The following is a 25,617-nucleotide window of genomic DNA, read 5'->3' on the forward strand; positions in this document are numbered from 1 at the left end:
AACGTGAGTGTACATATCACTGCTAATTGTGTAGCATACCTGTGACTGAATGAGACTTTTCAAGGGATGTGGTTCGAGGTTGGTATCAAGAATCTTGTGTCGCTAGGGGTTCAGGAGCAATGAGCACTGTTAGGTTAACCACATTGGCTTTTTGAAAAGGATACATACAGTGAAGGTAAGGGGGATACGTCTTTCATACCCTCTGTTGACAATATTATTGTCTGTGGACATTTCTCTTCTCTTTTTCAAGAGCCAAAATGTGCTTAAGTCAAGGAATAGTGGGTTTTTTAAGTAGCTTTGTTTTAGAGATAAAATGTTACCATAATACGAAACTTTAACAATAATAAAAAAATTGTGTAATAAAAGCATTTTTGTGATCTGATACACACGTACGCAGCATGTAAATGTAAATGTAAATGTAGTAGTACTTGTATAGCGCACGAATGGACCCATGAGGGTATCCCGGCGCTTGTACGCATACCGCTGTGGAACCCTTCCTGGCTTTTCCCTGTGAAGTGCCCACTCCTGGGCACCCCCAAGGTGAAGCCAGGTATCCCAGCGCTGTTGGGGCCGTTGTAAGCATGCAAAAAAAAGTGTATTATTATGGTGGCACCTGGATGTATTATTACCACTTTTACATGAATTGGTGCAACAAATGAACAGATGGTGTTCTGTGTCTAGGTTGTTGCAGAGTGCCTAGTTAGATGAACTCAAGTAAGAACCATAAATGCCATCCAAGAACAGTTACATGCTGAGCCTAATGTTTGTGAGTATTATTCCTCGGCTCTTGACATTGTTGGCATTATTAGGTGATTATTTGACCTGTGAGTGTTCTTGTCATCGCTGGACATGGGTGGTTTGTGAAGAAAATACTTGATTGAGAAGGCAGAGTGTCAGGGCTCACCAAATCTGGCCCACGTGCTCCTCCTCCCTTCCTCACATGACTATAAGGCTTTGTCGAATCTCACATCTGGTGCAGGTTGTGACATTTGAGGCAGTGATGCACTTGGCTGTGCTGTGGACTTGCACATCAGCGACTTTGGGGGACTAAACTCCAGATGCATCAAAGTTATGTTTTGCGAGTCCTTAATAGCGAATTTTAAGGATTCGCTATTAAAGACTCGCAAAACCGGATGCATGTAGGAATCGCAAGGTTATTTGCGATTCCTACTGATTACTTATTTGCGATTCGCTAATTGAGAATCGCAAATAAGGAATGGCTTTCCCATTCATTCCTATGGGCCTAAAGGCCCATTGGAATGAATGGGGAGTGATTCCTGATTTGCGATTAGCAATTAGCGAATCGCAAATGTGCCGCAATTTCAAGGGTGCCAGGGTGTCCAAAGGACACCCTGTTGCACCCGTGAAATGGTAATGTTCACTGGTGTTGCGCACACACATGTCCCAAGGACATGTGTGTGTAATATACAACTTAGAAAAATGCACTAAAGTGCATATTTCTAAGTTTTTGCTATTTACCACGTAGTTTGAATTCGCGGTAAATAGCGACCCCAGATTGCGAATTCGCAATTTTGGAATGGTTCATGCATTGCATTTAAGGAATCGCAAATTGTGATTCCTTAAATGCAATCGCAATTTGAGAACTCGCAATTATTTGCGAATTCTTAAATTGCGAGTGCATGAACCCTTGATGCATCTCAAATGCCATTTTTGCGGGCGCAAACGGCCGAATTTTGCAATTTGCACCGTTTGCGCTCGCAAACATGCTTGATGCATCTACCTGACACTTCTGTACAGCTTGCCCCTCTGCGTCTATATTCTTTGAAAAGCGTGACATTTCACAAGATCATTCACTATTTGTCAGATCTTAAAGAGATCACGTGCTACTTGCAAGATCTTGTGAGATCTTACGGCCATTTTAGGTGGTATCCGAGTAATTAAAGAAACCCCGCCCTTCTTTGGTTGCTCAATATCAAGAAGTAGCTTCTGAAAAATACCACGCTTCCACTCAGAAGAGTGAGATTGCCTTCTCTGATTGCAAGTAGAGGAGACTTTCTCGAAAACCCAGATAAGACATTTCAGATATGTTCTCCTTTCATGAAGGTGTGAGATTTAGAATTTGTTTATTTGTGGATTAATTCATGGCCAAATTGTGGCAGTAAGCTTGACAATTAAGGGGACAGTAATGATTATCTCAAAGACAGTACATTTTAGATATTCAAGGGATATATTTGTAAGTCAGTAAAGATTTCTGAAATAAGAATCAAGAAAGAAAGATTTTCGAAACAAGAGCCAGGAAAGAAAAACTTCTTCTGGAATTAAAAGGCCTATGAGACTTCAGACAATTTTTACCTGTAAAGCTGGAAGGAACAATTGTGATTTTTCCCCAAAGAATCCTTTGGGGATTGCCCACCTGATTGCTTAAAGAGACTTGAAGAGAGGTTTTTGAAAGCCTTTTTAGTCTAGAAGTCTAGGAAAGACTTCCGCAATCCAAAAAGGTTGGTTTCTGAACATAAGATAATAGGGTGGATGCCTGTATAAATGCATTGTAAAGTTGATTTTATTTCATGAATAGGACTGACTAGGAAGGTTGTAGATACTGTGAACTTTATCAACCCATATGTTGATTTTCCTGGAGGGTTCAATATCATATCAACTTCAGTAATCCCTGCTACCAATTACCATAGTGGTGTCTTTGGTGGCATCTTATTTTTCTCATATCGCTTGTGTAAAAGCCTCAAACAGGCAGCAGAGCATTATTTACAAAAAGCCTCTAATGATAGGGAAGAGAGTTAGAAGTCTGTCTTTAGTGATCGTATATAAATTTTATTTGACAGGATCTACTCCATGGCATAATTGTGCTGCAACTGTGATGATTATCCTTCCAACAGAGGTACCATGGATTGGGTGATGTGGGCTACATTCTGTTGCTGCATAATTATTTTGGATCTTGAGACAGAGTACTTGTTTTGTAAAGAAATCCTCTGGTTATGTTATTTTATATAGGTAGATGCTTTCCTCAATCCAAAGGGTGTGGTTTTAAGCTTAATGATCATGATTGCTTCCTTTTTTAATAGAATATTTTCAGTCCTCTTGTCTCTAGGGTTTGTCTAAAGGCCATTGAGAGTTGTCTTCTTCAGCATTACCCCATACACTGCAAAAGGAAGCTTTCAAATACAAAAAACATAGGTGGCATTCATTAAAGTGAGGAAGGTATCCATGACAAGGTTAGTGTTGGGAGTGGCACTCAGTAACTGAAAATCATATCTATTCAGTCATTTGTGTCAAAAACAGAAAGCATCAACAATGCCTACATTAGTCCTGTCCACCAATTTTGAGTGCAATAGACTTTTTTTGTAATTAGTAAGAACAAGGAACACTTTATAGGCTACACAGGATGTGATGCCAAAGACCACATCATGTGATCTTCGAGGGGATTAGTAGCAGGGTGTTCTCCACCAGTAATGATTTCTATGTTATCTCTCAGAATGTAACAATTACAATGTTCTCCAGGGAGAAAGCAACCACTGCTGCCCATGCCTTTGAAGAATTAAATGCCAAAATGGTTGTGAGCTAGAAGTCTCATGATTACATATTTTGCCAATGACAGTAACAATGTCAAAGGCATTTCAAATTGCAGATATTTCTGAGTGTTTTGTTTTGTCCATTTCGTCAACCTATGTGTCTTTTCACACAATTTAGCAATTCTTTGAAAGCCTGAAAGTAGTTGATTGTTCTTCACAGTAGCCAAAAAATTCACTGTCAATCCCCTTATTTAGGATGTTCTCACCCATTGGAACCACATTCTGTAGACGCTGTAACACCTGCTTGAGCAGTACACTGACTCCAAGACTATGCAATGTAAATGTTAGGCAAGGCCTCTGCCAAAGCCATGTCCCACAGGGTTCATCTCCTATCCAACACTTTTGACTCTTTATATTAGCCCTCTGCTCTATTTGATACAGTCATTTGGACTGACATTAATGTGTTATGCAGATGATGATCACGATTCAACAATTGTCATGGAAGCCACCAATAATTTTAAAAAGCACATGATTGCAGGGGCAAGACAGCTTGCTAACAATAATCTGAATTTCAATTCAGAGTCAAAAGTGTCTGGATCAATCAATCAATCATTCATGATTTTTTTAGCACTGCTAATTACCCAGGCATCGAGGAGATGGAGTTTCTGCTGCTGTGGTGGAATTAGTTGAAAAGCCAGGTCTTGAGTTGCTTTCTGAATTCGTGCAGGGAGGGTGAGGTCCCCAGATGGAGGGGAAGCAGTGTTGCAGGGGTTCTGCTCAGATACAGAACTGTGCACAGAGACTCAGGACCTCAGTGAATTAGGGTGAGCCAAAAATTCACATTGGTACCCAAAATCCCCTACCAGACTAGCAATCAGTGTCACATTAGCTCTTCGTCCTATAGCAAAGAAACCAATGATTAGACAACCTAGAAAATGCGACTTAGGACCATCTCAGGAATGGTGGGAAGTGAGAACACTCTGTTGTTATACTCTCATACAAGTCCACAACAGGAGTAAAAGAGAGACACGGTAAGGTTAAAATATTAATTTTAACGACGTGATCTCAAGCGCAGTATTTTTAGTCAATATAAGCATACATATGATTAAAATAATATGGTCAGCCTGGTTACAATTCCATAAAATACAAAAGGAGGAATCATATTAAAATGCTAGTACAAACAGGTGATAAAAGCGCCTAGTTTAAACACCCTCCCTATATAGGAACTATGTATTATAAAACTATAGAAGGTCTCTTGAGCTTTGTTAGGGGGACCCCATTTACATGTCCGCTCAGTAAGTGTAAATTACATCAGGACCAGCTAAACTCTCTGCATGCATGGAATCTTCCAAGTGTGTTCATTTCTGGCAAGTGTGCTATGATTAAGGCGCCAGAATCCTACGCGGCTGGCAGCTGCCAAAATGTTGTGTCTAGAATGTGTTACACGGACACGCCGATAAACAGGCTTGCACGTTATGATAACCTTGGTGGCTCAGCACTCACTGTACAGACTGGGGGCACGATGTATGTTTAGAGATGTCGAAAAACAAACCTTTTCTCATGTATAGACCTTTGTGAAAGCTAACTCTGCAAAAACAGTTAAGCAGTGTTGTGTGCAAAAAAGCAGCAAAAGGTAACATGGTGTTTAAACTCCCAATAAGCCATGCTAACTTAACATGCACGCAAAAAGAGGCCCATAAACCGCACTACAGCAGAGCGCAGGTGTCTGAGGGTTGATGGAAGTCAGGTGGTGGTTGATATATGCTGGTCCCTGATTGTGCAGTGTTTTGTAGGCATCGGTTAGCATTTTGAATTGGCACCTTTTGTGGACGGGGAGACAGTGGAGTTTACGGAGGTGAGGGGTGTCATCTGCATATGATGTAATGTTGAGTCCATGGGTCCTGACGGTGTTGGTGAAGGAAGTCATGGATGTGTTGAATAAGGTAGGGCTCACCCTTGGGGGACACCTCATATGATGTCCTTGGGAGCCGAGGTGTCATGGGAAAGGTGGGCTCTCTGGGTTCTTCAGGTGAGGAATGATGCAATCCATTTGAGAGTATCCACTTGGATCCCGATGTGATGAAACCTCTGGATCAGGGTGTGGTGGGACATGGTGTTGAAAGCTGCTGAGAGGTCAAGGAGGATCAGGGCAGCCATTTCTCTTTGGTCTAGGACAGTCCTGATGTCATCAGTGGCTGTAATTGGTGTGATTTCCGTGCAGGGGTCAGAGTGGAAGCCCGATTGGGAAGTGTCGAGAAGGTCATTGTTTTTAGGTAGTACGTGAGTTGATGGTTAATGGCCTTTTTGAGGACCTTGGTGGGAAAAGGGAGCAGGGAGATGGGCCGGTAACCCTTGAGCTCTTTGGGGTCTGTGAACGTTTTTTATGAGGAGGAGTTTGACTCCAGTGTACTTCCATTCCTTTGGGAAGGCGGCTGAAATGAAGGGTATGTTGAAAATGGTGGCAAGCTCATTGCTGGTGGTATGGTTTCAAAAGTTGAACATATGGTGGGGACATGGGTCCATGGGTGCTCCAGAGTGGACAGAGTGCATGATGACTGAGATGCTTTGTGCGGTGAGCTGGTCCCATGCAGTGATCTTGTGGTTGGGTATGCTTCGGTGGGGGCGAGATGGCTGAGGGTGCTGTCGGCTGAGCTGGTCCCATGCAGTGATCTTGTGGTTGGGTATGCTTCGGTGGGGGCGAGATGGCTGAGGGTGCTGTCGGCTGAGGGTAAGAAGTGTTTGTAGATGGTGGAAATCTTGTTGTGTTAGAAATCCCCCAGGGCATCGCAGAGGTCTTGTTAATGGGTGATGATGTTCTCTGTAGCTGAGGGGTTAGAGAACCCATTGACAATGCTGAAGAGTTTGTTGGTGTGGTAAGAGCTGACTTCAAGTTGGTCAGCCAGGGCATTCTCTTTTGTCTTCTTCAAGAATAGGTGGTAGTGGTTGAGTGCTGTCTTGAGGGTGGCATGGTCAGCTGGCTCCTTGCTGGTGTGGCAAACCCTTTCTAGTCACTTGCAGATGTCTTTGGTGGTTCTCGGTTCTGCTGTATACCAACTGGTATGTTTGGTGGGTTTCCTGAGTTTGCAGCCTTGATGGGGGTGATTTTGTCAGCACAATTGGGATTGAGGTTGATAGTTGTGTCAGAATTGGAGGTGTGAGGGCATCAGTCCATTGACTTTCTGTGATGGTGAAGTGGATGATTGAGTAGACCATCCAGGTAAGCTCAGTGACATGATTCTATTTCTGGCTGTGAAAATGAGGTAGAGAGTGTGGCCAGTGTTGTGAGTGGGGTCAGTTACAATTTGGGAAGTCTGAGGTTGCTAATGCTTTCAAAGAGTTGCTGTGTTGGCATCATTGGATTTGGGGTTGTCGAGGTAAAAGTTAAGGTCTCTGAGGAAGATTACGTTTTTGGTGTTGATGGCCAGTGAGGCGATGAATTTGGGGATTGCATCACGGAAGCTTGGAGGTCTAAAAGCGAGGGTGCCTTTCATGGTTGTTTTACTGCCTGTTTGGAGCTGGAGGTTGAGGTACTCCATAATCGGAGTTGTGTCGTCAATGGTGGCGGTGCACTCGATGAAATCTTTCGGAACTATAACTTTACTACCTTTGTGTCTGTTGACATAGTCCTGGTGAGCTCTCTTATAGCCGTTTGGCATGGCAGTGGCAATGTCGATGCATATGTCTGGTTGTGCCAGGTCTCGGTGAGGAAAACAACATTGGGGTGAGGGAGGTGATGGTGTCCCAGATCTTTGTGGCATGTTTGTTGAGGGATCGGGCGTTGAGCAGGAGGGGATGGAGTCGCCCTGGCCCATTCATGGTGGACATGGTGGAGGCATGTGAGGGTGTTCCAGTGTTGCAAGAGAAGATTCAGTGGAGGCAGGAGAACTGTCCTTCCATTGAGCACGGAGAGGTGTGGCTGAAGTTATTTCGAGGTCCGGTATTCAGGGCTGTCATCTCAGTGCTGGTGTAGGTGTGGGTGGTGGGAGAGCCATGGTTCCTGGCACTGGGAGTAGTCCAGGCATGAGCTGGTGCAGAAGGGCTTGTCTTTGGGGTGCCGGCGGCATGCCTGTGCTGTGGCCTCCAGTAAGTAGGGCCTGGGAGGGGAACAGGGCACCAGCGTAGTTAGCAAGGGCAGGAAGCAGGACAGAGAAGCAGCATTTGAGGTGGGAAAAATGGACGGACAATGGAAGCCGACAATATAGTGTGAAAATTAGTATTTAGATGGAGAACACAGAAGGAAAACAAATGTTTAGTATGAAAAAACAAGTGGTCATAAGGAAAAACCAGTAATTAAAATAAAGATGGGTGGTTAGAAAGAAAAACAAGTGGTTAAAGGAATAATGGGTGCTTAGAATGAAAAAGCAAGTTGTTAGAAGGAATAAATGAGTGGGAAATAAGAGGTGATCAGAAGCAAAAACAGGCTATTAAAAGGAAAATGAGTGTGTTCAGGAGGAAAAAACAAGTGGTCATAAGGAAAAGTGAGTGCTTAGAAGGGAATGAAAATGAGTGGTTAGAAGGAAAAATGGGTGATTAGGAGGAGAAAATGAGTGTTTGAGTGGGTGGAAACAGCTAAATACAGGGTTCAGAGCGGTGGAGAAAATGAATGTTAGTGCGGGAGGAAACAGCAAAATACAGGGTTCAGTGTGGCAGAGCTCAGTGCATAAGTTGGCACCAGCAGCGGGGGAGCTGGCCTGATTACCGCCTAGATTACCACCTGACCTACGGCCACTTGAATTAGGAGAAACTTCAGTACTTTTTGCATAAGTTCATAACCTTCATTTTCATTTGGAGGACAATTTTTCTTTACCAATCCAAGTAAGCCAGCTGTCAGTCGCCTTTTCTTGAGAATGTTACGTAAGACTCTATCACATTTACCAACAAAGACACATACCTTAATGATTCAGTCAACTATACTAAGGCATGATGATTACTGCAACTTTTTATACTTGGGGGCCTTCCCAAGCTAGGCGTTTGCAAAGAATACAAACTATTGTAGCTAGCTTCCCCTACAAAGACCTCAACCCTCCTCTGCCACTGGTAGAAAAAAGGATTCTTTTCAAACCATGTTTTTTTTACCTTTTCACCACTGGAACTGGTCTATCTCCAACATTAGTTCAGCTATATAGTTTCACTTGTGAGTTAAGATCAGCCATTACCTTCTTAACCTGGAACCCCAGTGTTAACTGAAATAGGTCTGCTGTGGGTGCTTTCTCAGTGATGGGAGCTAATACATGGAATGCCTCACCCTTCCATTTAAAAACTGAAATTAGGATACTCGCCTTCTCTAAGGCACTAAGAACCAGGCTATAAACACTCAAGCAAATTGAAACTAGTAAGCTTAACTCGGATGCTTGCTGTTTTCTTCTTGTAACTTTTAGTCTCAGAATGCCTGTTGTGTGTGAGCACTTCTGAAAGATCACCATAATATTGATTAAGCTGCTGGTTTTCTCAACAGCTTACTCTTTCATCTGGAAGCAAATAATAGACCGCAACAAGAAATAGAATCCTGCCAAAAGTGCATTTGTGTCACTCTACTGGATCATGGCACAAACATGAGTTGTCTATTTTCCTATTCCTTCGCAGTGCTTGATGCCTTTAAGTAAAAGGGTTGGATCTCAAGAGGGTATCTGTACTTGAGGATAAACACTGCAACATCAAGGACTAAAAGAAAACTGAGGTGCTCACTTGACACATCTCTACAGAGCACACAGGCAGCTTCAGCGGCATCAAAGTAATGCCACAGCAATCACCACTGGCATAATCACGTTTCCATGCTCCACCATCCTGCACAAAATCAGTAGAAAAATGTCTTGTTTTGGTTTAGTATCACATGCTCCAGGAAATACTTCAAGCTCATAGGTTAAGGAAGCTCAATTAGAGCAACTGACAACTATGACAACAGATAAGATGTATCAGGAGAACTTAGATGAGAAACAAGATCATAAGTTATTGATGTGTCATCATGTGAAAAGGAATCAGAGGCTCAAGTGGCTGACTGTAGGGAATGATAATCTTTTGCATGGTTTCCCCACACATGTTTCCCTATCTATTTTGTTGGATTTTGAACTCTGTGCACTTTCCACCTGCTAACACAGAGTAAAGACCCTTTGCGTCCTCTTTAAAAATATTGAAATCGGCCTAATCCTAAAGGGCATTTAATGTGTAAATGTGTTGTATTTGTAAAGCGCACAGCTGCCCCCGCGACGGGGCATCCCGGCGCTGCACTCATACCGCTGTGGAACCCTTCCTGGCTTTTCCCTGTGAAGTGCCCACTCCTGGGCACCCCCAAGGTGAAGCCAGGTATCCAAGCGCTGCTGGGGCCGTTGTGGAGATTAAGCAAGCTATTGTCCAGAGTCACAGAGTGGGACCCATGATTAGACTAGGCACCGAGGCGAGAATTATCAGGTTCGGGGAGATTGAGTCCAAGAGCCGCCGAGGCAGGAACTGAACCCTGGCCCCGGACCAGACCTCTGCATCAGGGTCTGCCGCTCTAACCAATCTTGCAATAAGGCCATAGTATATGGTGCAGAAATCAACCCATGGCATGGTAAGCTGAATGTCACTTTTGGACTTCTGCACTGATTGTGCCATTCACAACAGTGACAGAGAAAACATGACTTTAGGCCTACCCTGTATATCCTTACTGTATCTGCCTAAACCCCGCTGTCTATACCAGTAAAAATAACCTGTTTTAACAGGTCAGGAACCCTTGTTTTAAATGATATTAAGTCACCCCTAAGAACCTACTAGGCAGGGTGCCTGATATTTAAAAGTGGAGCACATGGGAAATTAAAATAGGCATGTTCCTCCAGCAACTAGGCCCTAAAAGCTATTTTCACTGGCAAGGTTGTAGCTGAATTAAAAAAAAAAAGCAAAGTACAGGTTATAAACTTTAATCTGTAACATTTGACAAGAAACAGCTTCAAAAGTAATTCAAGGACTACTTTTAATATTTAGTAATTTTCCAATGTATTGGTAAAGTGATTGGCCTTGGTGTGAAAACTGCCCCCACAGTTGGTGTAGGAAGGTGTTTTTCTTCCCTTTGCAGCAAGACCTGTTAGGGTGGACCCAGAATGCTCTTTTACTCTTACATTTAAGAAGAGACCTGGAGAAGGTAACCCTTTGTCTACCAGCCAGGCTGGTACCAAACTCATTGAGAGGGGAGCTACCTCCAGAGCCCTTTTTGATTGAAAATAGAGTAGGGGACTGCTTATTTCACTGGCCACACCACTGGGTGGGCACATAGGGTCTATACAAGGACAAAAGGGTTTCTCAATCTTTAATTTTAGGGGTAAGGTTCACTGTGGGGTTGTTTGAAGTAGGTTACACAGGAATCACTGCAAATGTGGGTAGGGCAGTTCCAGAGAACTTTTGCTCCATTGGTTAGGAACGAACCAGGAGTCACCCCCACCCACAGACTAGTGCATGTGCTGGGGTGATTCCTGAGCCCCCGCCCCGCTCCAAGTGCTGTTCTTGAGGTCCAGGGTGTCTTATAATTGACTCAGAGAAGCAGCTCCAGAAACCTTAAATAGTTGGGAAACCTTTGGACTTTCAAGGCCTCCAGAGCTGTCAGGAGGACTTTGTGGCAAAGGTGTGCGATTTTGATGCACCTTCCTCAAAAAGAGCTTCAGGCTTGACTGCTGGAGGATTTTAAGCTCCATAAAAAAGACTAATTCAGAAGGTACAATCTTTAACCATGACGAACCTCATTACAAACCCAATTGTTGAATCTGACCAGCATTCCATCCGGTTTCTCTTATGGGAGTTTTGTGGTATTAGTGGCTTTTTGTTGATACATTTTACTCTATTTTTCTAATTCAGGTTGGGATATATATTGTTTGGTGTTTTGACTTTATTACTGTTTTCATGCTGCAGTAATACTTTACATATTGCTCTACGTTAAGCCGGTCTTCTCTGTACCACAGCTTCCAGAGGGTTGAGCCCAGGTAAATCTAGTGATTTCGGGGTCCCCCCTGAAACGTTAGTGCCATTCCTGAGTTGGGCGACTACCCACCCACAAATTAATACACTTTTATACATTGACAGTAAATTATCTAACATATCTTGCAGCCAGTACATCTTCTGCATGTGTTTTCAGTGTGGCTAGGAAGCTGTCACTATCAAAAGGACCAAACTGTCTCATCAAAATGCAAAAATATTTTGACAATTATTAGAACAGTTGAGAATTTCATTTCTAAAGATTATGAGGCTTCACTAGCAGCACCAAAGGAAGAGGAAAGGGATTATTTAGGCATCACTATACATGAGCCTCTGGTAAATATATAGCCAACATACTGCACCATAAAATATGTCAAATTTCACCTTTGGACCCAATCTCTTCTCACCTGAGCAGAGCTGCTTTAAAAAAGAGAAAAACAATTGCTCTAAGTAAACTGAATTCATTGTATGTGGAAACATGTTTCCCATGTAAATAAAAAATAGACTAGTGCTCACTGGACAGAAAGGTGATTGAGGGGAAGTCATTTTAGCATGGGGACAAACAAATACCACTAATTCAACGGCAGGTGAATCATATATTTTGTTGTGAACCATGGCTACTACATTGCATGTGGCCATTTCCAAAAAAGAACTAGATGCCACATGTGATACCCATCCATTACCTTGAATTCCAATGCGCTGCTGTCATCACTGGACATTAACAGGACTATACTTCTTTTGTAACTACTATCAACTGCTATAAAAAAAAAGAGAGAGAAACACAACTCTGATTTGGAAATAGGTTATTTAGAATAATTAATGTTTCAAGTGAGAGGCTCAGCTTTATTATTTCATTTGTCATTGTACATTCTGCATAGCAGGCGGGGTAATTAATCAGCCTTAATTATTGTCAGTGAAAATTCTATTTTGCATTCTAAATAGATTATTTCTTTAGGTCGTCTGAGATTTCCCCATTTACCTTTTCTTCTAAAATCCAATTCTTCTCATTCAGCAGGTCGTTAGCAAACAAATAAACTCCACAGCGCCTGTGCTCTGTGGTTCAGCCCTGTTCACATTTCAGGTGGCAAATATGATAATGCACCATTTTTGGCCCAGTATAATTTTTCCTTATTATACTTTTGCGCTGAGCGTGTCTACCTACTTTTGCATATTTTTGTTAGGAAATATTGTACATTTTTGGAGTCTGTTTTCAATTAAAGATTATTAATTATTTCACTTGTCTTAAGTCTCATATGTCTTCTATAGCAGATGTGCCAAGCTCACGAGTTGTGATTGATTGATGCCCATGCCAGTCTCTCGACTTTTTCGCTAAATACCTCTCCATCGATTTATTTTTCTCAACCCCATTTCCCACAAATATAAGATTTACTGTGCTGTGATGTATTTTCATCATCAACACAACTCACAGTTGGTGTGTGGATGTAGTGTAAGCAAAAATAAACTTGCCTAGGTAGAGGACAAAAATGCAAATTCACCTGCAACATCCTCTGCCCCATCCATTTTTTGGTAGACCAAGATTAGACTGTCTGCACTTTTCTTTATCTTTGCTTACAGAACATCTGGTGGAGTTGGTGAGTGCACTAAGGTATGAACTTTCATGATGTTGTGAAACGCATTTTGCCCACCTTTGGGTTCCATAACCTTTATTGACTATGGTTGTTCGTGTTATTTTTTTTAGAGTTTTATATACCGCAAACTAGACCCGAGACATCGGGTATCAGAGCGCTTTACAAAGCACCAGTTTTGTTACAGAAGGACAAATTCATTTTTGTTAGGCACGGTTAGATTAAGGGGCAGATTTACGTTTCCTGGCGCATCCCTGCAAATCAGCAGGGATGCGCCAGGAAAGATGCGTGACGCAAGTCTACCCTTGCGCCACCACAGATGCGCCGCATTTACAATGCGGGGCATCATGGCACAAGGATAAACAAATGCGTGTCGCATCTGCCCGCGTAAGGTTGGCACAGTGCTGGAGTTGTGTCGCGGGTGCGACGCCACTCCAGCACTGTTCCGACATGGCCTATCCTCAACATGGTGCGTCACGCCTTACGCCTGCTTCAAGCAGGCGCAAGATTTTGATGCAGCGGCGTTGGAAAAGTGACTGAGTGAAATCTTGTAGACTTCACTCAGGCACTTTTCCGAGGCGTTCCTGGGACGGAACGCCCCCACCCCTGCGCCGAAACGTCCACATGAAACTTGACACAGTTTTCATGTGGCGCAGGGCTTTACAACGTGACGCATCTCCCTAGATGTGTCACGATGTAAATAGGGCACAAGTTGGTGCATGGTTTACGCAACACCGGCGCAAATGTGGTGCACAGGGCAAGTAAATCTGCCCCCAGGTGATTTGCCCAGAATCACAAGATGTTTAGCGTCGTTGCTGAGACTCGAACCCGGTTACGCAGCTTCAAGGTCGACCGCTCTAGCCGTAAGTCTCATTCGGGCTAGTTTTGTGTTTGCAATTTCAGTCAAGGTATCTGTCTCTTTCATGTTAGTGCATGATGATGAAACTTGCTTTTGCATTGAATTTCCACTAACTTTGTCTTTTTTCATGAATTATTTTTCTGATTCACCTTGTTGGAATAAACCTAGTTCCCAGCTATACCATGATAAATCTGCTTATCCTTAATAGGACTACTGGGCTCATCCGTTTTTTTCCACTGTGACTAATGTAATGACTGCACCTACTTAGCCGGCCAGCCTTCAATCCTTCCCTTGACCTGGTTAGTGTGACTTAGACAAAAGCCCTCTTCTTGCCCACAGTCTTTAGCAAGCCTCCTTGTGGCCACCTGTGACCTAGACGTCTTTGACTTTTCCCAACTTTTATAGCTTGCCTGACATTCCATATTTCCTATACATGGCATCTAGGAACATACTGGAGAAGATAAGGGCATCTCCGTGTGGTGTCTTCCATGTTTGGGACTGTTAGTGGGCTAGTAAACACATGAGGCCAATTACACATTGCGGCTGGAACCCCTTTGTCTCGTTTAGTTTCCTTACCTGATTCTTCTAGCTAAAATGGCTACATTAAACGTCATTAATTGCCCTGGGATTATTCAATACACTTACCAGATCTGCTCCTGTGTGGACTGCATAGTTGCTTTGAGAATGGGCACGGTTTGCCAGGAAACACACTCAAAGATGTGAATGTCAAGTTGCAGCTTACAGAAGTTGCATTCCAACAGATATTTAATATCAACATCTTTGGTCAAGGTGCTGGTGGACTCCCTCTTACTTGTCAATCATCTGCACCAGAGTGTATCAGAGACACTCCTATCCACCCAGTGTGGGATTGAAGAGTTCCCAGTATGTGGCCAGCTAGCCATAGGCGAGATGGAAGAAAACTAGTATACACAATGTCACATATTGTTTGAAACATAGCATTTTGAATACACTGGAAGCACAGAGCATTTTTTTTCTTTAAGTCTTTCCAGACACACATTAGTAATTCCCTTCTCACCATGTTTCCTTCTGATTCTCTTTCCATTTTATTAACTTCCCCTCTTTGTTAACTCTTTCGAGTGCAAATTCTAACTAAATTACTTTTGTCATGAAAATAACTTACTTTCTAAAATCATGATTCTGCCTTGGTTTTTGTTGTAGCTCCAGTTGGTGGAACACAAGAAACTTCCATTGATTTGTTTGTATATTATTGTTCATCTTACATCCCCTGATGAAGGGTTTATATTTAACCCGAAATGCATTGGGAATGAATTCTTGAGTTTGCTTATAAAAAATTCAATATTTTTGTTTCTCTTTTGTAATTGAAATACACACTTATAAATCTGAAAAAAGACTCTCGGCTTGTATTTATGATGATCACACGTATTGGGTTTCTGTTATGAAATGTTATGTCTAAAACGGTCTAAAAAGTTTGATTACACATAGATAACATTTAGAATTAAACTATTAAAGAGAGTTGAAGAGCAGATAAGACATTATTGTCTGCAGCTATGCATCACGTAGGTTGTGGTGATCCACGGCCTCGCTTGAACATTTTCACATCCCATAGGGATGCAAGGCTGCATCCCTACACGTGAGAGAACGCTAAACTTGATTAACCTTGAATATACAACCGTAACAGTTAGTTTAAACTGGTGGTAAACATTCAGGTGTACAGGCCCACCTTCTTTCAGTTTAGCTCCTAAGTAAGCCATCAGAAGTGAACCAGTGAGGTAGAATTCTATGATTCTTTTTCTACCAACTTTCATCCAATTTCTCCCCATAGTGCCTCAGCTTCCCATTGAGGACTGTAGCTAACGAGTGCCCAAGATTCATGCTGCCATGCTAAACTCCTCAGTGCTCCTCTACAACTCCAGGTCTGTTTCAAGTAGTGAGCAGGTATACTTTGCGGAGCTGAAAACATGAAGCGATGGATTCGGACAGGAGAGGCAGAGGCAACAGTGATCCCTGCTCAGGTGATAAGAGATTGGGTCCAAAGGTAAAATTTCACATCTTTTCTATGACCACTTAATGATGACTTCAGTGGAGAGGACAATTGCTACCAGGACACCTCTTTTACTGGGCTTTGGGCTTGACCCTATTCAAGGGAGGATTTTGAATATTCCTTCTATCAGGGTTTAAAGATTAAAAAATATCTAAGGGGCATCCTGGTTTGTCCCTTGGTGGTTGCTTTTTGTATAATTTAAAGCTTATGCTTTTGGTGCATATGAGTGGGAGGGGTTACTGTGCCTGCACTCTAGTTTCTTGTCAACATGTTTCAGCCATTTTAATGATCTTTCAAAGGTCCAGAGCTTTCACTAGACTATTCTAATTTGGTAATACTTACTGTCATTATTATTTTTTTTTAAGAGTTTTATATAGCGGGTACTTCACCAGTTATCAGAGTGCTTTATATACCACCAGTTGCGTTACATTGATGGAGCAAGGTTTTGCACGTAAAGCGACTTGCTTGTATTCATGAACCTCAAATAACGTTAATCAACTAATCAATATGTTTGTCTTATTAATTTGCCCCTTTACCGACATTTTTGGTGTCCGAGAGACGCTTGCTTATGTGTTTACTAATCCTAGTACGCTAACAACCTAAAATGGCTGCTGCTACGCGGGAATTTTCATTGTGCATGCGTCGGTCATACCCATGTGACGTGACGTACTCGCAGTATTGAAGGGAAGCTGTTTGCATCTGCGCATTAGAACTAAGATGGCTGCTTGATGTTCTCACATGCACAAAACTTGCATCGCTGCTTTTGCTGAGCTGTTTGTTCTGCATAACTTTAACGCTATAGTTTATTATAAAGTAATGGGTATAGAGTAGCAATTCATGGTATACAGTGTATTCATTTTTTCTGTGTTCTAAAACTGTTTCTTTTCCATTTCATGGTACATTACGAAATATGGCCTGTCGTCCCTTGCTGCTCTCCATCTTGCTTGAAACTGAGTCTGTGGGAGGGCTGCGAGTCTCCACAGCAGTGACCTTTGAAACTTTGCCAGATGGCAACTCCAGCCAAGATGCGCCTGGGAAGACAAACCCTCACCTAGTCGAAGAAGCTGAACTGTACTAAAACTAATACAATGTATACAATGATAAATTCACCATTGTTATGTGTAAAGCATATGTCATGTGAACCTAGAATTCGAGGGGCGGGTAAGAAATGCAAATGAAGAGCCTGAAAAGTTCAAAATTTAAGTGGTGTCCTATTCCGTTGTCCAATCGAAATTGGGGATCCTTTCCCTTGCAACATTGGGGGGTGGTACACTGACCTGGAAAACAGTATAACTAGCCTAGGTTTGGCTAGAGAAATTGTCCAACTTTTCCGAATAGCTGACCTGTCACTGACCCAACGCACTCAATAGCTGATCGAGAACAGAGGTGCTGCGAAGCACTCTGTCAAAAAAACTCACTGACCCAATCGGGGTTTTGGGGACCTTAAGTGCTGGCGAAGCACTTTGCTGGGGAATTCGATAACCCAATCGGGGTTCTGACTGATAGCTGTAGAGAGGGTGTAGCGCAGGCGTTGCAACTGACTGCGGGTGCTGGTCTCAACTTTGGTGGTCCGGTTCTGATCCAAATCTGGTTCTCCTGTCCTGGTTTCCATACTGCACCTGTTGGCCTACTGGCAAACTGCATTCCTTGGGGTTCTTCTGTCCTTAACTGACCCGTGGCCAGGGTTGGTCTCCACCCTGTTCTAGATAAATATAAATCTGTAAGGGAAACACACTTGTGTCTTTTTCTCACCCTTCCTGAATCTGGCTAGAGTCATAACTGCACATGTTCTTTTTCCTCTCCTCCTCCTTTTTGAGTCATTATTAAATCGTGAATCTTGCTATTTTTAGCATGTACCATTTTTCTCCTATCCCTTTAGAATTGAAGATAAAGAACTGTTCATGATAATATAGATGTTCCTTTTCTTTACCCTCCTTTAGCTTGAACTAAAATGGTTGTTCTGAATTATTAGCGTGTTCTATTTTTCTTACCCGTCCTATAGCTACATGGTAAACTCTGTTTCGTCATTAAATTAATGTTACCTCTTTTTTTACTCATTCCCTCAAAGCGATTAAACTGTGACCTATTAGCATGTTCCTTATCTTTCCCGTCCTTTAGTAAATACCATTTTCCAGTCTGATTTCTGATTATTCAGAATGCTCCTTTTCCTTACCTTCCCTTTAAACTTCTAAATGATTGGCATAATCTATTTTTTGCATAGTTATACTCTTTTCATGATTCTGGTTATTGATTGCTTGCTTGCTGTAAACCTTTTGCTTTCAACAAATGAAGAAGAATAGATAAAGGTTTTCAAAACTTTCTGAGTCTGTGGTCATTACATGAGTGCAAATGTTATTGTATTATTGACTGCTTATCTCCACACTAACTCCCTGATCCATTTTGGTCATAGGTACCAATGATAAGGATTGGTAAGTCAAAGACATAGGACTCAGTTAGGAGTGAATTGCTGGTAGTAGAGTGTAGGTTACCCGATTAAGTAAATATGATGAATTGAATTATGGGCCCAAGTACGTACATGGTAAAAATTTTGTTGGGTGACCTGCGCGCTCTATCAGTTACGTGAGGACGCATTCGTTTTTGTTAGGCACGGGGAGATTAATAGCCAGATTCATCAAACAAAAATCCGCTCGCAAAGGGCCAGATTCTGAGAATCTGGCTCTTTGCGAGCGGTATTTTTGCATTTGGGATGCATTATCTCAAAAGCAAAAATCGCAATTGTGGAAACCGCTAAATTGCGATTACTTGCATTTAAGGAATCTCAATTTGAGATTCCTTAAATGCAATGCATGAAAGTATTTAAAATTGCGAATTTGCAAATAGGGCACGCAAATTACCATGAAGTACAACTTTGTGGTAATTTGCAAAAACTTTGAAAAATGCACTAAAGTGCATTTTTCAAAGTTCCATGTTGCGCACACACATGCCCTAAGGGCATGTGTGTGTGCAACATATGTGCACATATCAATTTCAGGGGTGCAACAGGGTGTCCTTTGGACACCCTGGCACCCTTGAAATTGCGGAAAATTTGCGATTAGCTAATGGCGAATCGCAAATAAGGAATGACTCCCCATTCATTCCTATGGGCCTTTAGGCCCATAGGAATGAATGGGAAAGCCATTCCTTATTTGCGATTCGCAATTAGCTAAGTGTAAATTAGGAATCAGTAGGAATCGCAAATAATATTGCGATTCCTACATGCATCCCGTTTTGCGAGTCTTTAATAGCGAATCCTTAAAATTCGCTATTAAGGACTCGCAAAACATGACTTTGATGAATCTGGGGGTAAGTGATTTAACCAGAATCACAGGACGTGCAGCGTCATTGCTGAAACTCGAAACCGGTTCCCTAGATTCAATGTCAACCGCCCTACCCTTTAGACCAACTCCTCTCCCCACAACACTAGGAGGTTATTGTCACCTCCTAATGTTGGGTATTCTATCTCAGACAATGGACACCCGTATTTATGCAAAAGAATCGAATCAGGCCTACTTGCCCATCTCCTGGTCGAAAGGGCATGCGCTAACACCTGTTTTCATTAGGTTCAACATCAATAAGTAAATGGAAAGAAACCAAGTTCATTGGTACTGGTAATTTCGTTAGTAAATGAGCAATTAGTACACACAAGACATACAGACACATTATGAAGCACTCACTTGGTGTACTTTTCACAGATGCAAAGCTGTACAGAGGTCTTTTGCAGCAGCAGAGGACACCACAGCAATAAAACATACACAAATTGTAAATCATATGTAGAAGTGTGCGATGCACTACAAATCACACACTCACAATTATTTAACTGCAAATGTGAAAACTGCACACATTTTAGACTCAATATAGGTTCTTACCCTAATTAATGTATACTAGTACCTCATATGGGCTGGTAGGGGCAGGTCTCTGTTGTCACACTTTATTAATCGTTGAAGACAATAGTCAGTATTAGAACATTGGAATGTTGGGAGCTCCATTGAAAACAATGGAGTGCTCCAGGCTTATAATGGCTGGTATAAGCCCGGGGCTCCTAAATTCCAATGTTTCTTTGTTCACATCTCTGGCTGTGAACAAAGGCTTCAGGGAACCTGAGGGGATTTCAATCCCCTCGCACTCCCTGAAGGCTTTGTTTTATTTGTTAGAACATTCTGCCCTCTAGTGGCAGAATGTTCTAATAGCCTTATAGCCCCCTGCTTTGTTAAAAACCCTCGCCTTCGGCTCAGGCCTTTAACGCTGCAGTGGGCCTTTAATAGCCGGTATAGCCCGCTACAGCGGGCTATAAGGCTATATTACAATGCCCTCATGCTGCTGTTATGCTCTTAAGAAGTGCAAGCTTGTCATCTCTCACCGCGCTGTAGTGTTACCTATTTAAACCACCTCTCCACCCGTGCCAATAAAAGGCTATCTCCTGAATACTGTTTATAAGCAGGGATCAATTTGTAAAACAATATGTGCCAGGGACCTTCACAGAAGGCCACTGCAGCTTTCACCACCCCCTGCCTATCACAGTATCAACACAACTATTAACCATCACATGATACAAGTGTGACAATTCAGAATGTTCAAGGTCCCCAAAACAATAGGAATGGTTTAGCAGCATTAGTTGTTTTAAATGCATTTTGAAATAATAATCAACTGTTGATCTGTTCATCTTTACTCTACACAAACAATGCAACCATGTGGCAGCTGTCATAAGTGCCGGTGTTGACAATTAAGTGCCGATGCTGAGCACCGGAAACCACCGGCTCAAATTAAGCACTGTTTATAAAGGTATCTACAGTAGGATTGCCAGGCCAGCCATCATCTTCCCCTAATTCTTGATGATCTTTCTGAGCACAGCTATTGTGGCTATAGGCTTTGGCTTAAGCTGAAAAGGCCACTTCCTGGCTGGTGGTGTGTGGTCCACCTCCTCCTCTTTTCCGCCCCTCAGCTGCTAAAAGCCTGCCACAATCGCATTGTTTTTCAAAACCTGAACTTATGCAACTAGGTCCTGGCAGGCAGCCACCATGATTCTGTTTTTGTCCCCCTGACCCTCCGCAACAGCAGACTATGGGATTCCTAACGAGGGAAGAAAAAAGGCACTGGTTAGTACTACCCACTGCAGTAGGCACAGTTGTTTGGAAAGTTGCACAATGGTCCCTATGGCGGTGGACTCCTTCTGTAGTCTACTGGGTAACTAACTCCTACAAAGTAGGGGACTTACGATCAAATAAACAGCTTGAAGGTACACTTGCCTTTACCCATATTACACATAATGAAACTGTGCACAGAGTGTAGTGGCCCAACAAGCACTGGGGAGTTATGGATGGGCCTAAACAGGTTGGCACTAGAATATCTAGAGGACGATTGAGACCTAGGGCTTCATTTATGTTTTTTTGTTGCTGTAGGGCAGCGCACCAGGCCCTGCTAGTGTATTGCCATACGGCAAAAGAAAAGGGCAGGAATGTGCTGTATCTTTAGATACAGCACATAACTGACCTTTTACCCTCCATTCTTTCATCCTCCATCCTTTCACTCATCCATCCACCCATTCACCCACCCATCATCCACCCTTTCACTCATCCATCCATGCTTTCACACACCCATCCTCCCTTTTACCCATCCATCTTCCCTTCCACCCATACATCCATCTATTTGCCTTTTCTCTCATCCATACTTCCACCCATTCACTCATCCATCCTTTCTTTCATTATCTTATCCATTCACCGTTTCATTCATCCATTCATCCTTTTACTAATCCATCCAGCCATTCACATATTCCGTCACCTATTTACTCACCCATCTGTTCCCATGATGAGCTGAGCCTTTGTCTGCAGAGTTGCAGACAGAAGAGACCCATCAAGAACTTCACCTTGCTGTAGTTCGTAAAGCAAGGGGTGGGGTGGGGTGGGGGGGGGTTCACTATGCACCTGCACATAGGCTATCTGAAAATGTAGAAGTCATGAGTCATGCATGATGCACAGTGACAGGATGTGAGGTGACTGGGACATGGTGTGGTTTCCAGAGCTTTAAGTGGTGTTAAAATCTGGGGGATCTCTTCAAAGGGGTGTTCGATGTAATTAAGGGTGTGGTTTAAATCACCTAGGCTAAAAATCTGTGCTTAGCATAGTGTTCTGCACGACTGGCATTCTGTTGTTTCTGTCATTGCATCCAAATATAATACAGCAAGTATCATTACACCAACAACAAGCCAGGACTATTGGCTTTGTCAATGGTTGTTATTTGCTTAAAATAAAAAAGCAGCAACCATGGCTTTGTTGAATATAATATTGAAAATATCTCAGTTATAAAATGATGAGACAGTGAAAGAATGATAACCTTTTCTTTTTAACTTGTTTTGAAGGCTTCTTTATATAAACTGTTTTCTAACATTGCAGCATGGGTGTTTTACCTTTTATCTTACAGATTGCGCTGCTGTACACTGAGGCAGGAGGAGGCCACCACAGGCTTTAACACCTCAGACTGCCCCATGACATTCTGTATAGGGCAATTACCCAGCATACAGAATGACAATGGGTGGGTGGGGCTGCGCTTGTGCTCGAGGAGGAGCGCGAGGCGCCCCAATCAAGGGGCTAAGGCTTCTCACAGGGGAGCAGTACTGCTCCCTGTGATGGCCAAAATTACGGACAAAAGGTCAGGCGCGGTGCGTCCATTGGGGCGTAGGGGCGAAGCCCCACTAAGCCCCATGGACCCACCACGTCGTCACTAGAAGCCAAACACAATTATTTTAAAAAATCGCGCTATCTGCCGGCCGGGAAACCGGGAGACACCCGACCTTCCCGGAGTGCGCAAGGGGGGGGGGGGGGGGGGGGGGGGAAGGATCGGGCTGCTGCAGCTGCGCAAGTGTATTTTTGGGCACAAACATGCCCGCGCATGCGCAGATCGTTTTCTTGTGAATTCCCCCTTAGAGAGAGGACCAGGGGGCGGGCCGCAGCCCCCGGGGTTACACAGGGCGACTGGGCGAGGAGTCATGGTGCCCCCCCAGCCAATCCTGGCGCAGGATTGGCTGGTCACTACATAGCCCGGTTACATAACCCCTGACGGATAGCACGGCCGACTTTGGTGCTGGGAAACCAGGTTCGAGCCTCTTATCGAACCATAAAAATGTATACATGACTTACTTTGGTGTTAAATAAATAGATATTTAAAAAAACAAATAAAAATGATGTTCCGACTGTGAAATTGGTGTTGAATAAATACATGTTTTTAAAAACAATTAATATTAATCATGTATCATTGGTGCTGGAGTACAAGGTTCGAGACTGGTATTAAACACTGACAAGCTGTGTGCTAAGTTATATGGTCATAAAAATACATGAATGATGGATGCAGGATGGGTGGATGCATGAATGGATGCAGGATGAATGATGGGTGAATGGATGGGTGGATGCATGAATGAATGATGGATGCAGGATGAATGCAGGATGGGTGGATGGGTAGATGAATGAATGATGGATGCAGGATGGATGCAGGGTGGATGGATGGGTGCATGAATGAATGATGGATGCAGGATGGGTGGATGGATGGATGATGGATGCAGGATGGATGCAGGGTGGATGGATGGGTGCATGAATGAATGATGGATGGATGGATGGATGGATGGATGGGTGGATGCAGGAATGGATGCAGGATGGATGATGGATGGGTGGATGGATGGATGCATGAATGAATGAATGAAGGATGCTGGATGGATGGATGGGTGGATGAATGAATGATGGATGCAGGATGGATGGGTGGATGGGTGGATGGATGGATGGGTGCATGAATGAATGATGGATGCAGGGTGGATGGATGGGTGCATGAATGAATGATGGATGCAGGATGGGTGGGTGGATGGGTGGACACATGAATGGATGCAGGATGAATGATGGGTGGATGAATGGATGGGTGGATGCATGAATGAATGATGGATGCAGGATGGGTGGCTGAATGAATAATGGATGCAGGATGGATGCAGGGTGGATGGATGGGTGCATGAATGAATGATGGATGCAGGATGGATGGATGGGTGGATGCATGAATGGATGCAGGAATGGATGCAGGAATGGATGATGGATGGGTGGATGGATGGGTGGGTGGGTGGATGGATGGATGCATGAATGAATGATGGATGGATGGGTGGATGGATGGGTGGATGGATGGATGCAGGGTGGATGGATGGATGGGTGCATGAATGAATGATGGATGCAGGATGGGTGGATGGATGGGTGGACACATGAATAGATGCAGGAATGGATGCAGGATGGATGATGGATGGGTGGATGGATGGGTGGATGGATGGGTGGATGGATGCATGAATGAATGATGGGTGGATGGATGGATGCAGGATGGATGGGTGGATGGATGGATGGGTGGATGCATGAATGAAAGATGGATGCAGGATGGATGGGTGGATGCATGAATGAATGATGGATGCAGGATGGATGGATGGGTGAATGCATGAATGAATGATGGATGCTGGATGGATGGGTGGATGCATGAATGAATGATGGATGCAGGATGAATGCAGAATTGGTGGATGGATGGGTGGGTGGGTGGATGGATGGATGGGTGGATGCATGAATGATGTATGGATGGATGCAAGGTGGTTCGGGCTCGCTCGCTGCGCTCGCTCGCTACGCTCGCTGCAATATGCAAATTAGTTTACGCCCCACCACTTTCAAATGTCACCAGCCGCCCCTGCAAAAGGTGTCCATAAAAGGGATTCTCACAGACAACGGATGTGAGGTCCAAATTACGGACGGTCCGTGAAATTTACGGATGATTGGTCACCCTAACGGGCAGGAGGACACGCTTCTACTGCTTTCAGCGGGACTAGAGGGGCTCCTCGGGATGCTGTTGGCAGTGCTGAGAAGTTATCTTGTGAGCTGCCTCTCACTATTGTTGCAGCGCTGCTCCGGCTAGCCCCCCATCGCCGCCATCTTAGAAGAGTCCTGGAACAAGGTCACTTGTGATTGGCCCGAGGTGCGTACAAAAGCTGTTGTGATTTGTCTGCTGCATTCCTGTCAGAGTAGTAGGGAGTCCAGCTTGTAGTTATTTCTGAAGTAGGTAAGCCGAGCACCAATAAACTCTGCCACGTGGCAGAGCATGGAGTTTTTTCTGAACTCCGCACTCCAAGCGGCGTGCAGGGTGATAAAACTCTGCAAACTCTGCCGGCGAAGCGGAGTTTACCGCCCAGCAATTTCTCCGCTTTCATTCAAGCAATTTTTAACCCTGCCCTGTGTACCCCCTAAATTAAGAGATATCTTTTGGGTTTACACAGAAGCTGTTTTATTAACTTTCTCTTGGATTCTACACTTTTCAAAATATCGTTATTCTGGGCTGAGGTCACCTGGATGTTATTATGTAGGGGTAGGACGGACTAGTCGATGATGAAGCATGCCACAAAAGTGTGAGTGGGACTTTTCCGTCCAATATAAGCAATATTGCTTGAAAAAGAGCCTCAAAGTGAAGATGTTACTTTTGTGTCTTTTGTGTGTATTACTAAGGCATAAATACCAGAAATAGGGTCAAAGAAAGAATATTTGGGGCTAAGATTAACAAATGAATAATAGCTATTGCAATACAAGCCTCTATGGGGTATATTACCAACAACTAGCGATAATTTTTGTCTCTAACTTGTTTAGAGACAAAAATTATCGCCGCACATCGGCGATTTTTATCGCAGATAAACCTTGCTATTAGCAAGGTTTATCGCAAATACGATAAAAAACTCCC

The sequence above is a fragment of the Lissotriton helveticus genome, chromosome 10 (genome assembly GCF_964261635.1).
Source record: "Lissotriton helveticus chromosome 10, aLisHel1.1, whole genome shotgun sequence".
NCBI classification, from domain to species: Eukaryota; Metazoa; Chordata; class Amphibia; order Caudata; family Salamandridae; genus Lissotriton; species Lissotriton helveticus.